At 39.1% G+C, this 20,735-nt stretch overlaps 1 protein-coding gene across 12 annotated transcripts in view; it reads right to left on the bottom strand.

Moving 5' to 3' along the window:
* LOC137324497 (transcriptional-regulating factor 1-like) overlaps window positions 1-20,735 on the bottom strand; it is a 217,217-nt gene that overhangs the window by 109,064 nt on the left and 87,418 nt on the right. For 9 of the 12 annotated variants that reach the window (XM_067988840.1, XM_067988838.1, XM_067988841.1 and 6 more), the window contains one exon: window positions 15,147-15,198. The exons of the other annotated variants lie outside the window; for them this stretch is intronic. The gene's annotated coding sequence lies outside the window, so the exon portion shown is untranslated. The remainder of the gene's footprint in view (window positions 1-15,146; window positions 15,199-20,735) is intronic. 12 annotated transcript variants of the gene reach the window in all.

Here is a 20,735-nt window from a genome sequence, read left to right as displayed (position 1 = left end):
TATTCAGTGTCAAGTGTGATTTTCTTGTAGCATGTACACTAAATAAGCTGAGTGACAAAACTGCATCCTCAACATTCAGTGATTATTTAAATGCATCTTGTCGTATCTTTTCTCCAATACACTGAAGGATTCTATTGGAATGGATAACAATGAAATCTTAGTGTGTGAGTAAAAGGAGGTTTCCATTTAAGGATACTTTTTCCAATAACAATTAGAAGAAAGGATCATGAGGATTACACAGATGAACTGGACAAACCTTCCGGGACCTTCCATCCATTTATCCGAACAAATTTTCCCATTTGACCTTTTTTCCATTAAAAAGAGGAAACGGTTACCAAGTTTTAGGTTGCAAAGCTTTCCTTTTTGTTATGTGATCGCACAACTTGATGGTATAATTGGTTTCAGTTATCACTGCGTTTCAAAAAGCATGACTTGTCTGATATCAGCATGCATCATCTTCAAAGCCATTCTTTAATCCTTTTTCACAAAATAGTGACTATCCCCATTTGATACACCCCTATACTAATTATACAGTTAGACACAGCAACTATGAGCAATAATGTTTCATCACTACAAACTGTGTATTCAAGAATATGGACAAAAGCCTTGCCATTCACTTTATTAGTCATTCTTAATCATAGTTACTTAAATGCATCAAAGTAAATCAAAATGGAATATGCATGAGCTTATATTATTTCACCATCATTAGAGCCTGCAGCAGTGTTGAAGAATGCTTTTTCAAACTATTAAATGCCTGTTCCTTAACATTACACATTTTATTTTAAGGGCCCCTCACCAATTTTTTAAAAAAAACTGATGTAAAAGTTTTTTCTGACCTGATACGAAATTTTTTAACATACACAAACCACTTCCACTCAGACTGCTGGTAAACTGTAAGCAGTTTGTTCCATTTCCTGTCATGTGAGAAACTGGAGCTTTGCTGTCAGAGATTAGCAGTGGCATATCTTTCTGCTTTCCTTAAATGGGGCTGGAGGGAGACCCAGTCAGCAACTCAGAAAATACTCTCATTTACTGATTTTCTACTTTATAATTTCAGGTAGATTTTAAAAAGACTGCATTCTTTTCAATGTACTTCAATTTGTACTTTCTGTAATATCCCAGTTCTCCCATCTAACAAAGCAATAAACACGTTCTTTATTCTCATTTACAATGTTTTAGTGTACCTGCCAGCATTTCGTGGGTACGCATATTAGTGTGTTAGCCAGTTTCCTCAATCGGTAACCAGACTGCACAGCACATGACAGCCGAAGTCTCTTACCTATTATAAGGATTGAGTCATTATTATGGACAACATGTCAACACAAGCTACATATTTGTTCTACAGTTCCTGCAAGTGGAGAATTGATGAACACAGATATTTTTAAACTTTTAAATAGAATTTTCCACCCCTTCAAAACTATAAGTACATCAGCCCTATAGTGCAGTGAACTGCTGCATTAGCGTGCTGTGATATAAAGCTAGTGGGATAAAATTTCACACCTCTAATGTCACATGTAGTGAGTTAGCAATTTTCTCTGATCCACTGGTAAGGTCAAGAGCAGAGGCAAGGCCCATTATTTAAGAAGGGAGGGAGAAACCAGGTAACTACAGACCTGTCAGTTTGTCATTAGTTTCTGGGATGTTACTGGACTCAGCATCGGAAACAGAGTGACTGAGCACTTGGACAAATATGAGCTGATGAAAAAGAGTCAGCATAGATTTGTGAAGGGTAGGTAATGTCTGACTAATCTAGTTGAATTATTTGAGGTCATTGGCATGGTGGATATGTCTATGGAGGTTGTCTTTACGGACTTCCACAAGGCATTTGATAAGGTTCCTTAAAAGAGATCATCAAAATTTAAAGTGCACAAAATTGGAGGTAACCTTTGTAATCCAGGTTGGTAACTGCTTGGGAGGTAGGAGACACAGAGTAGGGATAAAGGGGACGTTCTCAGATTGGCGATATGGCAAGTGGTGTTCCCAGGAAGCTGTACTGGGGCCTCAGCTTCTCACCACATATATTTAATGACTTTGATGAAGGAATCAAGAGTTGTGTATCCAAGTTTGCAGAAGACACGAAGGAAAAATCATAAGTTGTGTAGATGGAAGCAGGAAGTTAAAAGGGACATAGATGGACTAAGTGAGTGGCTTAGACTATGGCAGATGGAGTTCAATGTAGGGAAGGATAAGGTCATCCACTTTGGATCTAAGACAAACCAGAATATTTATTTTAATGGCAAAAATGTAGATGTCAATGTGTACAAGTCACTAAAAACTAGTGCAAAGGTACAAAAACAATTAAAAAGGCGAATGGAATGTTGGCCTTTATTTCAAGAGGTTGGAATACAGAAGAGAGAAAGTGATGCTTGAGTTGTACAGATCCCCGATCATATCCCACCTGGAGTACTGGGTTCAGTTCTGGATACGGCACCTCACAAAGGATATTTTGGTCTTGGAGGGGGTACAACGCAGATTCACCAGAATGATACTGTGGCTTAAAGACTTAAAGTACAAGGACAGGTTGTATAAACTTGGTTTGTAATCCCTTGAGTTTAGGAGTGATCTAATTGGAGGTCTTCAAAATAATAAAGGGATTTGATATGGTAGATACAGAGAAACTATTTCCTCTGAAGGAGAATCCAGAACAAGGGGGCACAATCTTAAAATTAGAACTAGCTTAGTGCGGAGTGAAATGGGCAAGCATTTTTTCACAAAAAAGAGTGGTGGAAATCTGGAACACTCTCCCCGAAAAGGCTGTGGATGCTGAGTCAATTGAAATTTTCAAGATTGAGATTGATCAATTTTTGTTAGGTAAGGGCATCAAAGGATATGGAGAAATGGCAGATAAATGGAGTTGAGGTACGGATCAGCCATAATTTAATCGAATGGTGGAATAGGGTCAAGGGGCTGAATGGCCTGTTCCTATGAAAGGAAGGAAAATCAAAAATGACACCTGGCCATCCTTGCAATCTAACTCACAGCCAGCATCGAGTTATCTCTTCCCTTTAAACTATGGTTTATTTTTACTCCTTTTTGAAGTATCCTGAATCCATGCACACTATATTCCCACAGAGTCATCAGGTCAGTGACATTCTCACATGCCACTGCTCTCTTCAGTCTTTTGTTAGCTATGAAGAACGACAAACTTATGGGAAGAGGCCCAAACCTGGATTTTCTAATCGGTATTACTTTAACGGTGGCAGTATCTAATTTAAGATGAAAAGATTATCACTGGGCATTAAAATAATGCTGATCAGAAAATCTGGACTTTCACCTCTGCTCAGCATCTCTTCCCAACAGCTTAGCTGAGATTGGGAATTCACCACAAGCAGACTTCTGAGCAGAAACGGCTCTTCAGCTGGAACACAAACAGACTAATATCTAATGTCATTTCTCAAGTAGAGCCAGCACATAACCCATTCAACAATTGGATTTGGATTGGAGTCTGTCCTTCCCACCCCTGTTCCAGGTGAGTTTTCAATTTCAACCCTGCTGCCTTGTTGCTTCTATACGGGGATAAGGAGAAAATCTGGAGAGGTACTCATTCCAGGTCACACTTCCGGGTGTCCCAGTAATTAACAATCTAACACTATGGGTGAGAATCTGGGACTGAGTCTCCAGTTTATCCTCTTCACTGAGGGGGCTGGATGACTTGGGGAGACTAAAAGGAAAGGAGGTGGCACAACATTTCCTACGGTAATTGCAGAAAAATCAAATGCAATTAACCATTCAAGATATCTTAGGAACATAGGAACAGGAGTAGGCCATTCAGCCCCTCGTGCCTGCTCCGCCATTTGATAAGATCATGGCTGATCTGTGATCTAACTCCATATACCTGCCTTTGGCCCATATCCCTTATTACCTTTGGTTGCCAAAAAGCTATCTATCTCGCATTTAAATTTAGCAATTGAGCTCACATCAATTGCCGTTTGCGGAAGAGAGTTCCAAACTTCTACCACCCTTTGTGTGTAGAAATGTTTTCTAATCTCGCTCCTGAAAGGTCTGGCTCTAATTTTTAGACTGTGCCCCCACTCCTAAAATCCTCAACCAGCGGAAATAGTTTCTCTCTATCCACCCTATCTGTTCCCCTTAATATCTTATAAACTTCGATCGGATCACTCCTTAACCTTCGAAACTCGAGAGAATACAACCCCAATTTGTGTAATCTCTCCTCGTAACTTAACCCTTGAAGTCCGGGTATCATTCTAGTAAACCTACGCTGCACTCCCTCCAAGGCCAATATGTCCTTCTGAAGGTGCAGTGCCCAGAACTGCTCACAGTACTGCAAGCTGCATAAATAAAATGCCGTACTAAATTTTTTGAAATATTAAATGGTGTTGGCTAATTCCTAAGTGGTAATTTTACCTTGGAATCATGAGGGTATTTTCTTTTTGTTTTGGTTACCTCAAAAATCAATACAAATAAAAAATATTGGCATTCAGGTCACAAGAAATTCACATTGGTGGAATTTTTCTTTTGGAGTTACTCTGCCATAGCAAGTATTAACATTCACTGTGCAATTCTGACAAGGTATCTTTTTAGTTAATGAATGACAACTTTATAACATGTACTAGCAGTGCAGTAGTTAAGAAGTCCAAATGCTGCTTGAACTTGAGAAATGAACCTACGAAGTGTCAAGGGTTTTGTCATCTCACTGGGCTGCATAGTGGCATCCTTTGTGGAGGTGTGGGAAAGGGAATTAGATTTGATTTCTCAGCACAGAAAACATGCTTTTTCACGTGAGCCCAAGCTGCAATGAGGCAGCTAACCACAAAAACACAAACACAATGTACACAAAACATAAACACAATGGTGGATGGAGAAAGAAAAAGCTAATTTTACTTTGCAGAACCCTTTGTAAAAGGCCAAGGCACACAGTGGAAGACACAACCACCAAGAAAAGAATACGGACAAGATGAGGTAATTCAGGAAACAGTGACAAAGCAATGCAAAACTTGAATTTGGAAAGACTGAGTGAGGTAAGAAGTTCCCAATATGGGCAAGAATGTGTTAGATAAGGCACTCTGCAATGATTTCAGTACAGCAGAGATGCAAGGAGGAGCAAGTGTGTACAGGACAGTGTTTTTGCAACAAAGAGCGAGAGTGACAGGGAGACAGAGAGACTCCCACATCCATAACGGACAGAAACAGATGGATAAAGAGAAAACAAGAGAGACTAATTTTGTGAATGCAGGCTAGCATTGTTTAAAATATGGCCAGCTTTTTCTTGTATTCTATACAAGAGTACAAAAAAATTAGAAGAGCATCCTCGAATGTGATTGCAGTATTCCAGTCTTGTCCTTTCTATAGCTAAGACTTGTTTAAGGAAAACAAAAAGTACCTGGCTCCAAGCTTCTTAGAGACAAGTTGAGCAATGGAGTTGTGGGAATTCCAATTGTGGCGCTATCAAGTGAAAACCAAATTGTGCTTGACTGTGATGCACCCCACAATAAAGTAGCTTACTGACACTCATTGTCAAGGGTTACACTTCAATAATGGCCACTTAGGCAAAGCACCAGAGGGTGCAAAACCCTATCTGGCACAGAACTGAAGATGAATAAGGTCAATGATGAAATAGAGGTGGCAGCAGTTGGCTGGACTTGAGAAATGTGAAGAATCTGTCTATTTTAAGAACTGAAAGAAGTTTTGTCATTGCTCAAAATGTATGAAGATTGTCCTTTGATTATGTTGCAGCAATCTTACAAGGAATCTATTTCATACCAATTACACATGCCTTCCCTGCTAAAAACATTATGTGGATATGCATGTGCTATTACGTTCTTGCACTGAATTCTCTTATGCTTTCATGCTGCTTTATTGTCCCCAATGTAGCACCATCCCAACTTCATTATCAGCAGGATGAAGGCCCGCACAAAGTGGTGGATTCAGTGATAGTCTAACTGCCAATTGCAGTACAGAAGGCAAGAAAATATGCAAGAAAAGGCAATGTGATCTTTCAGTCTTAAGCAACATGCCCATGTTCAAATACTCTGTCCCAAGACACCGAATTTCATGACGAAAGTAAATGGTGAGAAATAAAAATTCGAAGAAGAAACTTCTTCTGATCCCAAAAGATCCTCAACCGGGATCTTGGGTTCATGTCACGCTACACGTAACCCCACCAGCAGGGGAAAAAAAAGTTATCTGTTTTTAATACAACTAGACATTCTCTCTCTCTCTCTCTCTGCCTTTCGGGTCTCTTTCTCTCTCTGGGTTTGTAATCTGACCCATTGAGTATTCAGAACTGTTTTCCGTGGCTAACCTGTCTGAACACCAACGACACCTTTGATTGGTGTGAGCGTGTCCCAGCCTAATACAAGATATGCGATTTGAGAACCTTTCACTCACTCACTCACTCACCTGACGAAGGAGATAATCTCCGAAAGCTTGTGATTTTAAAATAAAATTGTTGGACTATAACCTGGTGTTGTAAGATTCCTTACATTTGTCCAAAAGGTAACTCAGCAAAGCACAGGATCTCAACTATTACATTCCAGTTTAACAAAAGCACCGTCATGCTTCAGAGTAGTTGCTAGCACCCATTTCTGCTTCCCCCCCTCCACCAATTTTCTTTACTCTTCTGAATGCTTCAACACCTTGCGAGATAGGTTTCCGTAGTCACAGTGCCCCTCTCTGTGAACCTTGATGATTAGTATCAATATGCTATTTTATCATGGGGGGCATCATAATTTGGTTTTCACCTGCTATCCAGGCATGCCCACTCCCAATAGGGGTCGTTAATTAGTGAACAGTGGGAAGCTTGTCCAGCTTCCTCTTGCTGACTCAATAACCCTGAAGCCTTTTGCAGCAAATCTACAGAGTTCAACAAACTCAGCACAAACCAGGAATCAAACTTCTTTGCATGGCTTAGCTACTCAAAGATCACACCTTGATCATCTGCTGTTAACCTCTTAAATAAAAAAAAAGTTTCTGTTTCTACAAAACTAAAGCTTTTATCTCTGGTATCATCTTCGTAAATCTCTTCTACACCCTCTCTATTGGTTAACTGCAGTCTAAGCAATGACACATTTAGGGTGCAGGAATTAGTGTTTAGAATTTTGATGAGTCATCTGGGCTAATGGTTTGATCATGTATAATTCAATTAGCACCTAAAACAAAACCCCCATATCCTGACTAATTTCAAAATCAACTAACTTGGCCTTGTCCCATAACAACTCATCTCCTGACCTTCATTTTGTAATGCGGTAAGGAAAAACACTCATTTTAAATCAAGCCATTTCAAAACTATACAAAGCAAAGCACATAACTCTCCCTACAGCACAGTTAGTGTAGAACAGGTTCAATTTGGAAAATGTTAGCATTGCTCAGTGGTAGTACTCTCATCTGAGTCACATGGTTGTGGATTCAAATCCCTTTCTATGACATCAGCACATAATCTAGGCTGACACGAGTAGAGTACTGAGGGAGTGCTGCAGGGTCGGCAGTACCATCTTTCAGATGAGATGTTAAACCAAGACCCCGTCTCTTTGTGCCGGAGATGTAAAAGTTCCTGTGGCATTTTTTCAAAGAGCAGAGAGTTCTCCCAGTATCCTGGCCAATATTCATCCCTCAGCAACCACCACCTAAACACAGTAGCTGGTCATTTTCCCAAGTTTGCTTACTTCACAATGTGACTGCACTTCAAAAGTAATGAATTGGCCGTTAAGTGCTTTGGGATGTATGAAAGGCACGAAATGCAAGCTCTTCTAATAGTTGGGCCAAATGGCCTGTTTCTGTGCTGTAGACTCTATGTAAGTCTACTGATTTGGCAATGTAGCTCAGCATTCTAATTTGATTGATTGCTTCTCCTCAATGATTGGACATGGTAACTATTAAATTTACTATCACTTGCAGCCCTGTTGCAGCCTCCTGCGAGTTCAACATCTTCATCTTTTACGTCTACCATTTTTTTCTCCCAATCTGCACTGACCTTACCAGTGTCGAATTTCAACTTCTGTAGCTCTGACCACTAAAAAAAAATGTCTAAATCCTTCTGTAGTTCCTTGGCTGCAACATCAAGCTCTACTGCCCTCTATGGTGAGTAGCCACCCACGAGGTACATCACAATTGAGCTTGATTTTATACTCACACAGCAGCCACCTACGTACAATTCCAGCGTTAGTTACAAAAATGCAAATAAGGAATGGGAATCCTGACTGATTATTCTCCTCCTTAACCAAGGGGTGCTAAAGCTGTGTCTGATATCAGAAAATCCAGTGCAGACAAAAGGTCAAATCGAGAACCTTTCTGGTCTGTGTGACTCAGATAAATTCATTGAACCATCAGGGCAGCTGCAAACTCAGTTTAGTTAATTGTTGTTACACCTAGCACTGATTTGGCACTTACATAGGATCCTTGAATAGTCATTTCTAAAACAAGCAAATTAAATGAAAATCTTTTCAATTTAAAACTCACAATTATATAGCATTCATCGCATACAGGAAAACATTTCACAGTGCTGTGCGATAAGGAAGAAAAATATACAGTGGACAAACATGGCCAAATGGGATTGAAATGGGCAATGGGGAGATAAATGAAGAATCGAGGATGGAGAACTGAAGGCAAGGTCAAGGAGAGGATTTTGAGGTTTCAGAAAAAGTGTTTGAAATATAAATTTTACACTTGAAATATAAGTTGGTCTAGCAATAATACTTCCTTCCCATTTGAATTATTTGGCCTTGGATACTTGCCAACAATTTCAGTTTACAAATCAGAAATGTTTTCCTTCATTTTTAAGTATAACTGAATTATGGGTAATTTTACTCATACCTCCTGGAATGGAGTTAATTATGCCCAAATTCAGTTCAGTTATGGAATTGCAGTTATTGCAGGGCTAAGTCACAAATGGAAATGAATGTGATTTTAAACAAAGCTTCCTTTTCCCCTTCTCTGACCCAACCCCGTCGATAGATTTTTGCTAGCCAAGGATATTAAGGGATATGGGGTCACGGTGGGTGGATGGAGTTAGGATACAGATCAGTCATGATCTCAATGAATGGCGGAACAGGCTCAAGGGGCTGAACGGCTGACTCCGGTTCCTATATTTCCCCCATTTTCTTTCCTGCCTCTCCTGAAGGTGCTTACTTGCTGGATACATTGCCATGGGTGGCAGTTATGCTCTGGTAACTCTCATCCAGCCGTCATCTACTGTGGGAGGCGGCAGAGCCAAGCCGAATCCTGTCCTCATCAACTATCCACGATACACACTTTCCAGTGCACAGCCATCAGCAATACTCCCAGTTAAATTATGTCCTCCCAAGCAGAGGCCACCTGTAGAGCTGCATGGATGAAGTCAGCTAATTTAGCACGAACCAGAGATGGAATTTGTGACTTTCTCATCCATTTAGCTTCAGACTACACCCAGTGGTTTCTGCATACATTAAGCCATCAGGGTGCCTTGAACAGCTTCCTGTTAATATTTGATTTCACCATGAATATGGATTTTTTAAAAAAAGATATATATTCTCTAAATATATCTAATATCTGAACATGTATCTAAATATATCTAATGTCTAAATATTTATAAATTTTATATTAATATATATTTTATATACATTGAGTTACATCGAAACTACAGCACAGAAACAGGCCATTCGGCTCAACTGGTTCATGCCGGCGTTTATCCTCCACACGAGCCTCCTCCCTCCCAACTTCATGTAACCCACTCAGCATACCCTTCTATTGCTTTCTCCCTTATGTGCTAATCTAGCTTCCCCTTAAATGCATCTATACTATTTGCCTCAAGTACTCCTGCTGGTAGCGCATACCACATTCTTACCACTCTTTGGGTAATTAAGCTTTTCCTGAATTCTCTATTGGATTTATTAGCGACTATATTATATTTAGGACCTCTAGTTTTGGACTCCCCACGAATAGAAACGTTTTCTCTACATCTACCCTATCAAACTCTTTCATTATCTTAAAGACCTCTATCAGGTCACCCCTCAGCCTTCTCTTTTCTAGAGAGAAGGGTGCCAGCCTGTTCAGCCTTTCCTGATAAGTATATCCTCTGAGTTCTGGTACCGTCTTTGTGAATCTTTTTTGCACCCTCTCCAATGCATCTATATCCTTTCTATAATAATGGAGACCAGAACTGCGGCATATGCATATGTGCATATATACGTATGTATGTATATATTTATGTGTATATACAAAATAGGGTAACATTCTATGGAACAAGTTTTTAAATTAATCATATATATGGAATGCATCATACATCACAACACAGTAGATGGGATTGAGGGATATGGTGACAGGGTGGGAAGGTGGAGATGATCGATGAAGAAGGGATTAGTTTGTTTTGGTCACTCCTTTTTCTATTCCTAAAAGTGTTCATATTCTTACATTTTAAATTGTCATCTGAACTCCAAAATGAGATTACACTCTTAAAATCAATACCATGGATCTTCTTTTAAAAACTAGCAGATGTCCTGTGGTAATGCTGGCAGGTAGTCTCAGATCCAGAGAATTATTGTTGTTGTTCAGCTGCTATATGGCCTCTGCTTTAAACACCACTGCTTTAAAATGGGAAAATCCAGGTTGAGATCAAGCGGAAGGCAGTTGGAACGGTTTGTAAATGTCAAGCTCCAGATCACTATTTAGCTATCTTTAATAAAAACTGTTTTCAATTTGTAACAATGTGTGACATCCTGTGAGTGGCAGACATGTACAGATACAGGGCCTTCTCTCTCTCTAATAAATATATATCTGTATGGATCTCCCCAAAGCATTACTCATGGTATGTCAGAAGATATGCTGGTTTGAGGACTTTAGTGCTACACCATGTAATGCACAATTTATTATTTTGAGAAGGTGGAGCTATGCCCCTTTCAGGCCATGGACTCTTGTTATTAAGTAAATAGAGCCTCACCTGATTTGGAATTTTATTATTTGATATGGGATTTTTACAGATTGGAAAGCCATCGTAAACTTCAGGTTGAAGGTCAGAAGCATTCAGCAATAAGCAATTGTCTTTCTTTTCAAATAAATGTGGTTGCCACAGTCACAAAGTTCTGACTGCTGTATCAATAAGTTGTTTCGCGTTGCTCTACTCATTTCACATAATTGGGTTTGTTTTTTTTTAAAATACCTTTCTTTTAAGTGCAACACAGAAAAAAAAAACTTGTACATAGATTGGTATGACAGACAAATCAGACACGAGATGTTTTCCTCCCATAGATGCTGCTTGACCTGCTGAGTATTTCCAGCATTTTCTGTTTTTATACTAGACGCACTGTTGAGATTATTATATATATTTGTTCTAGTGGACATCCCAGTTCAAGGTAAGTTAGACGACAGCATGTGTTATATCAGGTAATGGAGAGTGCATTATTCTAATGCTAAGGTCGAGTTGTGTTCATTTAAGGGCAGAAGGGAAATGCTGTAATAATTTATTAAGAGTATTTTAGCTCTTGCTGGCTTCTTGTTTTATTTTATGATTGTGCCGTTTTTATATTCAGTTTATGGGCTGTCTGTTTGCATGTTTTGTGTTTGGCTGGCGTAGTTATTTGCTTCCAATTCTCTGATGATTGTTTCCACACACAGTTTATATTTCAGTATGTATAACTGTGTTGGCCAGTTACTGTGCAGAGTCAAAAATAATTAAATTGGTAGTGTTGTTGGGGAAAGGGGAGGTAATTCTAACAATGCACATTTCGTTTGGGCATGGTAAGGGAGAGATTGAGCAGAGGCCTGTGACCTTGACTTGGTGGCACAAGGGAGCATATTCAGGTGTGGCAGGGTGGGGATTATAGAAACCTCAGAGGTGAACTGAAATGTGCTGGGACAAGGCTCCTGCACAGCTCCATCATAAGGTTAAATGGCATTTGGGTGGAACGCGGTAGCTGGAAATTGGATTTGGAGTCAGCTCGCTTGGTGCTTGAACATAGGGTGCAGGGAAGAAATAAACGGGCTAAAACGCAAGAGATGAATGAAACTTTAACAGAGACAGGATGTGCAGGACAAGGCAAACATTTGGTTAAATGCAAGAAAGGAGGGTCTTTGGGCCAGCAGCAGTGACTCGGAATACGTACTGTGCTGTAACTGTCAGGACTTGGAATCAATTTACTAAACCATATATAATGCAGTAATAGTCTCCGAGATAGTCAGGGGGGGAAAGAATCAGGGCAGTAATGTGGGAAGCTGAAAAGAACTGAAAATAGCATAAACTGTGGTACAGGCTCACAACCCAAAAGTATAGGCCTCAGAGAAAATATTTTCCAGGGATTTAGAACAGTGTAGAGATATGAGTATGAGTAAGAATAAGAGCCTCATTTAGAATTTAATTTTATACCAAAGCATCAAAACTAGAAAATCGTCATACGAGCGAATGAATTTCAACACATTTATGACAAGAGGTGTGACATGATGGACAGGAAATGTGCACAGTATGACAGACAGATAAATGGATGTTATTCTGAGATGTTGCACTTCTCTCTCTCTCCCTTCTCCCCAATCATCCTGAGGTGGCACGATGGACAATGGCAATTGGGATATTCCAATCACCTGAGGTGTGATAATGTCCTTGCATAGATTAACAACAAATATAGGAACAGTCATTTTGCTTTAGTCGGTCATCACTTGGCCCTCTTGTCTGCTGTTAATTTAAGCTCCTCTCGGGGCTGATTTTACAGTCCGTCTTTTTGCTTTCTACCCATACCCTCTTGTATTCTTCTTAAAGTAACAATCCAATTCCTTTCTAAATGCTATAATTGATTTAGAATTAATCATCACTTGTAGCAAAGCATTGTACACACTAAGAGTTATCAAAATATGCACATTTTTCCAATCTCCCTCTATATGTCTGTTTATCTTGAAATCATCAACTCTTGTTCTCCATTTGCTTACCAATGGAAATAATCTATCTTTATCTTGTCTATTCCTTCAGCAATTTTTAATACCTCTATCAAATCCCTCTCAATCTTTTAGTTCAAGACAATGCAACTCTAGTTGCCTAACCTTTCCTCGTAACTCAAATCCCACATTTTATAGTCATCATGACCTCTTCTTCTGCATTCAATTTCTCTGGATGTAAACCCCAAATTTCCATTTGCTTTCTTAATGTGTTGTTTTTAACCTGCTCACCCACTTTTAAGGATTTACTTATCTGCATACCTAGATCCCTTTGTTTTGCCACTGTGTTAAGAAATTTACCATTTAAGAAATATATCCATTCTTAGCTCTTGTTCCCAAAATATATTACCTCACACTTTTTTCTAGATTAAACTGCACTTGTCACTTATTTGCCCATTCTGCTATCCTGTTTTAACTTCTCTTATAGTTTCCTGCATTCTTCCTCTCAAGTTTGCTACTCCCCCAAATTTCGTATCATCAGCAAACTTCATTTCCACCCCTGTATGTCTAATTCCAGATTATTTATTTACATGGAGATCAAAGCAATGACATCACCGATCCCTGGGACACTGCACCAGCCACCACCTGCCAGTACGAGTAACAACCACTTACGACTATCTTGTCTGGTCTGTCTTTCAGTTTTCTTTCTACCCATAATGCCATGCATTTCTAAACTAATTTCTTACGCAACATTCCAAGTGCTTTCTAAAAATTCAGATGAACTATATCTACCACATACAGTTGTCTTTACTTCATGGTTCATGTCTCAAAAACAAGTCTATTGGTTTAATCAAATATAACCTGCCCTTCACAAATCTACACTGTCCATACTTCTAAGTATTAATTTATTTTCTCTTTATTTAGAGCTTCTAGTAATTTTCCTACTATTAACATTTGACGAACCGGTCAACAGTTGCCTGGCATTCCCTTTCCTGCTTTCTGACCAGATGTGTAACATTTATTACCCTCCAATCCTTTGGCACAGTTCCAGTCTCTTAATGAATTTTGAAAAATCACCGTTAGTCCCTCCACGATTTCCTCACAAACCTCCTTCGATATTCTAAGTTACTTACCACCTGGTCCTGGGTATATCAATTTTTCACACCTTCACACCCTTAAGAAGCATTTCCTTATTAAAGCCTACATTGATGAATTGCCCTTCTACATCCTCATCGAGATGCCGATGTAGATTCCCTCCACGGCAAAAACATAATCCCCGCAAATTTAAATCTGGTCATACTGTACATTTTTTAAACCAAAAACAGGATACTCAAGCTCGGATGAGACATTAAACCGAGGCCCCATCTGCCCTCTCAGGTAGATGTAAAAGAGCCCATGGCACTATTCCTTAGACGAGTCAGGGAGTTCTCCCAGTGTCCTGGCCAATATTTATCCCTCAACCAACATCACTAAAGCAGATTACCTGGTCAGTAACACATGGCTGTTTGTGGGACTTTGCTGTGCGCAAATTGGCCTGCCACGTTTCCTACATTACAACAGTGACTACACCTCAAAAAGTACTTCATTGGCCGCAAAGCGCTTTGGGACATCCAGAGGGCATGAACGGTGCTATATAAATACAAGTTCTTTCTTTTTCTTTTCTTTCTATAATTTTAAATGAACCTGTAGCTCTGATCTCTGGTGCAGAACCTCCAATACTGGCACTGCTTATTGAACTATACTATTTAACTTTTAAAGGGAAATCAAATAGTTGATTCACTTTCAATGTGAAATTAGTGCATTGTAAATGTAAACTATTCTAATGCTTCTAAAACACAGCGCACAGAAGTTGTACTAACCCAAGCTCAAGGAACCTGGATTCTCCAGTTCAAACACAACCTCTTGGAAAACTTATAAAAGTTGCTCAGGCCTTCGAAGGATGGAGTCTTTTGATGCAGAAGTGCACAAACACACTTCAGAAAAGCCTGTACACCACCCATCAATTGTGACATCTCCCAAGGATGCTAATTTGATTGCTTAAAAAGTGAAATTTTGAACTTTGATTTAAGTTTGAAACTTCAATTTTAATGGCAAGGAACAGCAAACATCAAGGCTGTGGGTTTGAGTTGTGTTCATTAATTCAAGTACTATGCTCTGAAGTTTTTAATTTTGAAACTGTAACCATAAACCCTATTCCTTTGTTTTAAAAAAAAGCAGAGCTCATAATGTACACCATTTTTTCAACTACTGTAAGTTTCATTACAAGAAACAGAAATTACGTTTTTACACTCTGCCAACCACAGCTTAACAGTTTGTGCATCAATACTGTAAAAGATAGATCTTTTTCTACTCACTCTACAGGAGCCTGGGTCTGATTGTGTTGATTCTGAATGCTGTGCACCAAGTCTAGAGACAAAAAAATTTCATTAATATTCCAGAAACATAGTAAATAATCAGTAGAGATGGTGTGAGGAAGAATATTAAATCAAATCACCTTCACAGCAATCTGTGGATGCATGACAAATTAATCCCCCTTGGCCTCTATCACCCCTGTGCATTAGATCATTCAAGTAGATGACAGCATATAGAAGCCTTACTAATGATATTCATCTATGAACACAAAAAAACTTGAACTTGCCTCAAGCCAAGTAGTTCACTCAATGATTAAGTGCTGGATATTTGATTTAATACGCATAAAACATTTAAATAATACTCCACAGGCTACTCATAAAAACCATATTTGCACCTACCCCCATCTTCAGTTCCCTGAATCTTCCAGTTCCCAATATCAAATATGACATGTTACTTCTCAGTTATTTTTAAATCCAACAGTCATCCCAACATGATGAGATAAAAAGAAAAACCATAACTGCTGCAAACCGGATGGGCCAAAGTCCTGTTTGTGTGCTGTAACATTCGGTAATTTTAAATGTTGGAAGTTGAAATGATAACAGAAAATACACAGTGGGTGCATCATCATTTCTAAACAAAAAAAAGAGAAGCTTTTTCAGGTGACAAAACCACCAGAACAGGGTATACACCTGAAATATTAACCTATTGTTTCCCTTTTCAAATGCTGATAGCTCTGCTGTGTATTTCTACTATTTCCGGTTTTTATTTCCATGAATCATGATGCTTTTGGGTACTACTCAGTTCTTGCTATCATCTTCAGAATATCTCTGAACTAGATACTCGCACTAACCAACTTCAGTACTGACCGCAAACAGAATTTTATTAGGGCAAATTGTTTGTTGGGAGGACAGTCTAACCTCATAAGCCTCATCAAGTATGCTATCACACAGAGCTGTGCGCAGGAGGTATGGGCACTAATACATTCAGTTCTTAAAACCCAGACAAGACTCAAAGAAAACACTACATCTCTTTTTTATTTCTCCTCCTCGAGTGTCAAATGCAGCATTTCCGTTTCAGTCATTTTTCTTCAAATTTTATCATTTACATTTGTCACCAGGCTATCTCTCCAACTGAAGTAAATGGAAGACACAAAAGTGTTCAATCCATCCATGTTATTTTTAAAAGACTATTTGTGGTTTGTACTTAGCTCAATGTAGAGGACAGCGTGTAACTTTGCTATCACTCTGCATCCCTTTTTGGGCACAGCAGCTCTCTCTAATGAGCACCTTATTGAGATGTCTGAAAGCATCTCAACAAAGGTGACATGGTCACTGGAGGATTATAAACAAATTAAACTGAACTAAGCTTTCATAATCTACTTTTTGACATTAGGATCTACAAAAAATTAAGTTAAGCTTCAGAAGTGCGCCTTGAGGCTTTACTGGAGTTTTTCTCTTATGTAAAAAAAAGTATCTACTTCAGTAGATAGGATGACCTCATAACTTTTTAAAGGAGAAAACTAGAAGTGATTTGTGCAGTGCAGCTCACCGATGAAATATATAACATTGGATTTTTACACCTACCCATTTTATATTCCATTTACTACCAAACACCTGTTTTAAAAAGGTCAAACACAGCACAGCGATAGTCCATCTTGAAATTGCATTCAGCATTTGAAACTGGTATTACAGTTTATAGGTATGACAGACAATGATTTCCTGTACAAATACTAAGAAAACAATGTATCATTTCCTCAGTGCTGCACTAGAGTCTCAACTTCAATTCTATACCGAATTCCAAGAATAGGGCTCAAACCTTCTAGTTTCTGGCTGAGACAAAAGTGCTAACAATCAAGGCAAGCTGACACTCTTATGTACATAAATTAGTAAAGATTATGCCCACCGAAAAAAAACTCATTTTTGATTTTTACAATAAGTGCACAGTGAATTATCCAGCTTCGATTATTCTCAAGTATTAGCAATGCTTTTTAACAGCAAAAGCAGCTGAAGTATTAAAGAAGAAATGATCATGACAGAATGTTATTGTAAAAATAACAATGCAGTTTGTAATTCAGAAACATCCTCACTGAGGGTAAGGATACAGAATGCACAACATGGAACAGTGGGTAACTGGATTTAGGCCTCGAGCGAAGACCAGCTCATAGCGTTTTAATGAGCTGAATAGCAAAAGATTAATTCCTCTGGCTGGGGAGTCGGTGACAAGGAGTCATCAGTTCAACATAGTCACTAAGAGAGTAAGGAGAGGGGTTAGAAGAAATTTCTTTGCACAGAGAGTTGATGGAACACGGAATGCTTTGCCACAAGCAGTGGTTGAAGAAGAGCCCTCAGAATACAACTGCCAATTTAGTGCATAGTTAGGGGCAGTTTTGCACTGTGGGCTTATGCTCATGAGGTGATGGTGTTGACATTGCTCAAACTCAATTCACATTGGACCATTACCGCCAACAAGTTTAGGCAACTTTCATCCCATCAGCCTGGGTTGGAATTGAGCCTGGGCCCTAAAGTTTAAAGGTGCTAAACCACTACCCAGTACCAATTTGTGTTTCACTATTGCAGCCAATGACAATTTGTAGGTGACAAATGCATTGCCTGTCCAGTTTAAATGGATCGCCTGATTTTTGTGGGGCTTTTTAGGGCAGTAAATTCAGTGATGAATACAGTTTTAATGAATGCCAGTCTGGCCAGGGAGACACAGAAATAATCTAGTACAGTTCTAAATCAATATATCATGGTTAAGTCAACACATTTGCTGCTTTCAAAAGTAGTCCATTTAGTTTCCATTCTGTCTTGATGCTGTATAATAGTTCCCCACACTCCTCCAATTTCCTACCTCACCCCTCTTCTTCTGAAGGTAGTGGCTTATACTGCGGTATCTTCCAAGCTATACCAACAGTCCTACAGCATCTTTACCACTTGCTGTCTGGGTCTATTAAAAAAGAATGGCCACTAGGTGATGAATTATTTGACCATAGAGGGAAGAGAACAGGGAGAAATCACAACTTACCATCCAGCAAATATTCCATGCAAAAGCTTGTTTTTTTATTGAGGGTTTGGTTGGGGCAGGAAGAAGACAAGAGAATGTGAGTGAGAACAATGTGAGTGTAACAAAAGGAAATAACTTGCATCTCACATCAAAACATTCCAAAGTGCTTCACAGCCAATTAATTACCTCTGATGTACAGTCACTTTAGGTGTAAGTTCACTTTACAGTGCGCTCCACTGTTGCACAAGTTTTGAAAAGGCAACCACAACAAAAACTTAAAATTAGTAGCTTTACTTTTTCTTTGGCTATACACAACCTCTGAAACCAAGGCTGCAAGTAAACCTCCAATTACTGCATTATAACCTCACTCAGTGGTTGGTTGGTTGCAACGATGTAAAAGTTCTGGTACAGTAAGATTCTTGTTAACTCATTTTTAAATCTTGCTTCTGTCTATCATTTTTGTGATCTCATCTAGAACAGCATTGAGGCTGTTGCGATTGGCCTTAGTGTCCCTTGACCAGAGAAACAAAAGTAGGAAAAAAAATCGGCAGTGTCCAGCCTCTGGCTGATCCCTGTTGAAGTGTGATTAAATGATCAAGCATGATGTACTTCACTGGGCTTTGTTGCAAGGGACCACAATGGTTGATAAACTCCCAACACTCAATGTCCACGCACGTAAAAAAATTGGACACTTGGGCATGTTACTTGAAAGATGCAACCGCATATTTTGATGTTCCTGGAGGCAGTATGCATTGGTACACCAACTTGATTCTCCATACATGGAATTACTATCAACAGTGACAATATGATGGTTAAGCCAGAAAGGAACATTAGGGTTCTTCTCGGCCATTCTGTCTCACTCCAAAGTAGTGAGTTTTGGTGCAAAAGATGCTCAATTGTAGATGGTGCACAAGGAACAAAAGAAATGGCAAGGGAAAAATTGCTTAATATAGACTTGCACTACTATAAATGTAGATGCCAATTTCATGCTCACATTTTCATGCTGATCTCTAATCTGTGGTGGTAAATGCAAACGACAATTAATTTACATAATCCTAACCCAGGTATCTGGCAAATGTTACCTTCAAATTATTTTAATTTTCCAAGTTCTTTTTTTAAACTTTTCCTTCTCTCCAAGTCCTATTGTTACCTCTGTTCCTGGGACAAAATTCTTCCTTGAGGTTGGATTGCTTTACAACTGCTGTAAAAATCAAGTAATGAGTCACATTTTTGTCAGGTAGGGCTGGAGTAACTTCCCCGCCCCCAAAACTCAAGATGAAGCACAACCTCTAAACTGGAGATGCAACCCTCATCTTCTGAATAATGTTCTATACAGCAGCTACTTACAACACTGGCTATGTGGGTCTAACATTTTGGATTTTTGCCTATATGACCACGACAGGATTTAGTTGTAAATTACGTTACAATATTGCTATAACTTGGCTTCAGCTTCTACGGGATCAACTCCAAGGGTCAGTTATGCTTATATTACTGAGAAGCATCAAGGACCATCTGTAAAGATGGTCTCCTTTGTTTTCAATTTATGTTGGTGAAATATCCATTGTGGGTTAATTAAATCAAAAATTGTGATTCCCCTACCAGAGAAAATAGTTTCTCTGTATCCACCCTATTCAATCCCTGAAGCATTTTAAATACCTCGATTAGATCACCCCTCGACCTTCAAAATGCAAGGCAATACAAGCAAAATTTATGGAACCAGTCTTTAATTTAACCCTTTAAGCCCCAATATCATTCTGGAGGGAGTGCAACGTAGGTTTACTAGAATGATACCCGGACTTCAAGGGTTAAGTTACGAGGAGCGATTACACAAATTGGGGTTGTATTCTCTAGAGTTTCAAAGGTTAAGGTGTGATCTGATTGAAGTTTATAAGATATTAAGGGGAACAGATAGGGTGGATAGAGAGAAACTATTTCTGCTGGTTGGGGATTTTAGGAGCAGGGGGCACAGTCTAAAAATTAGAGCCAGACCTTTCAGGAGCGAGATTAGAAAACATTTCTACACACAAAGGGTGGTAGAAGTTTGGAACTCTCTTCCGCAAATGGCAATTGATACCAGCTCAATTGCTAAATTTAAATGTGAGATAGATAGCTTTTTGGCAACCAAAGGTATTAAGGGATATGGGCCAAAAGCAGGTATATGGAGTTAGATCACAGATCAGCCATGCTCTTATCAAATGGCGGAGCAGGCACGAGGGCTGAATGGCCTACTCCTGTTCCTATGTTCCTATGGTAAATCTGTGCTGTATCCCATCTAAGGTCAATATCGTGCCGGCACAGACACGACAGGCCGAATGGCCTCCTTCTGTGCTATAAGATTCTACAATCTCTCTCCTGAGGTATGGTGTGCAAAACTCAATGCAGTACTCCAGATATTAATTCTTCCATGTTTTCAATCTTCTCTCACTCCCACTCTCCTTTTCAGTTTCCCTCTCTATTTATGTTCCCTAATATAAATACTCTTCTTTTAAATACCATTAATCTTTTTAGAGCTCACATTTCCCTTCCCCAATTGCGATTCAGTCATACTCTTAATTTTGTCATGATTTGAACCTCATTGTTCTGTCCAT

Source organism: Heptranchias perlo, chromosome 8 (assembly GCF_035084215.1).
Source record: "Heptranchias perlo isolate sHepPer1 chromosome 8, sHepPer1.hap1, whole genome shotgun sequence".
NCBI classification, from domain to species: Eukaryota; Metazoa; Chordata; class Chondrichthyes; order Hexanchiformes; family Hexanchidae; genus Heptranchias; species Heptranchias perlo.
This window is presented reverse-complemented; position numbering and strand designations above follow the sequence as displayed.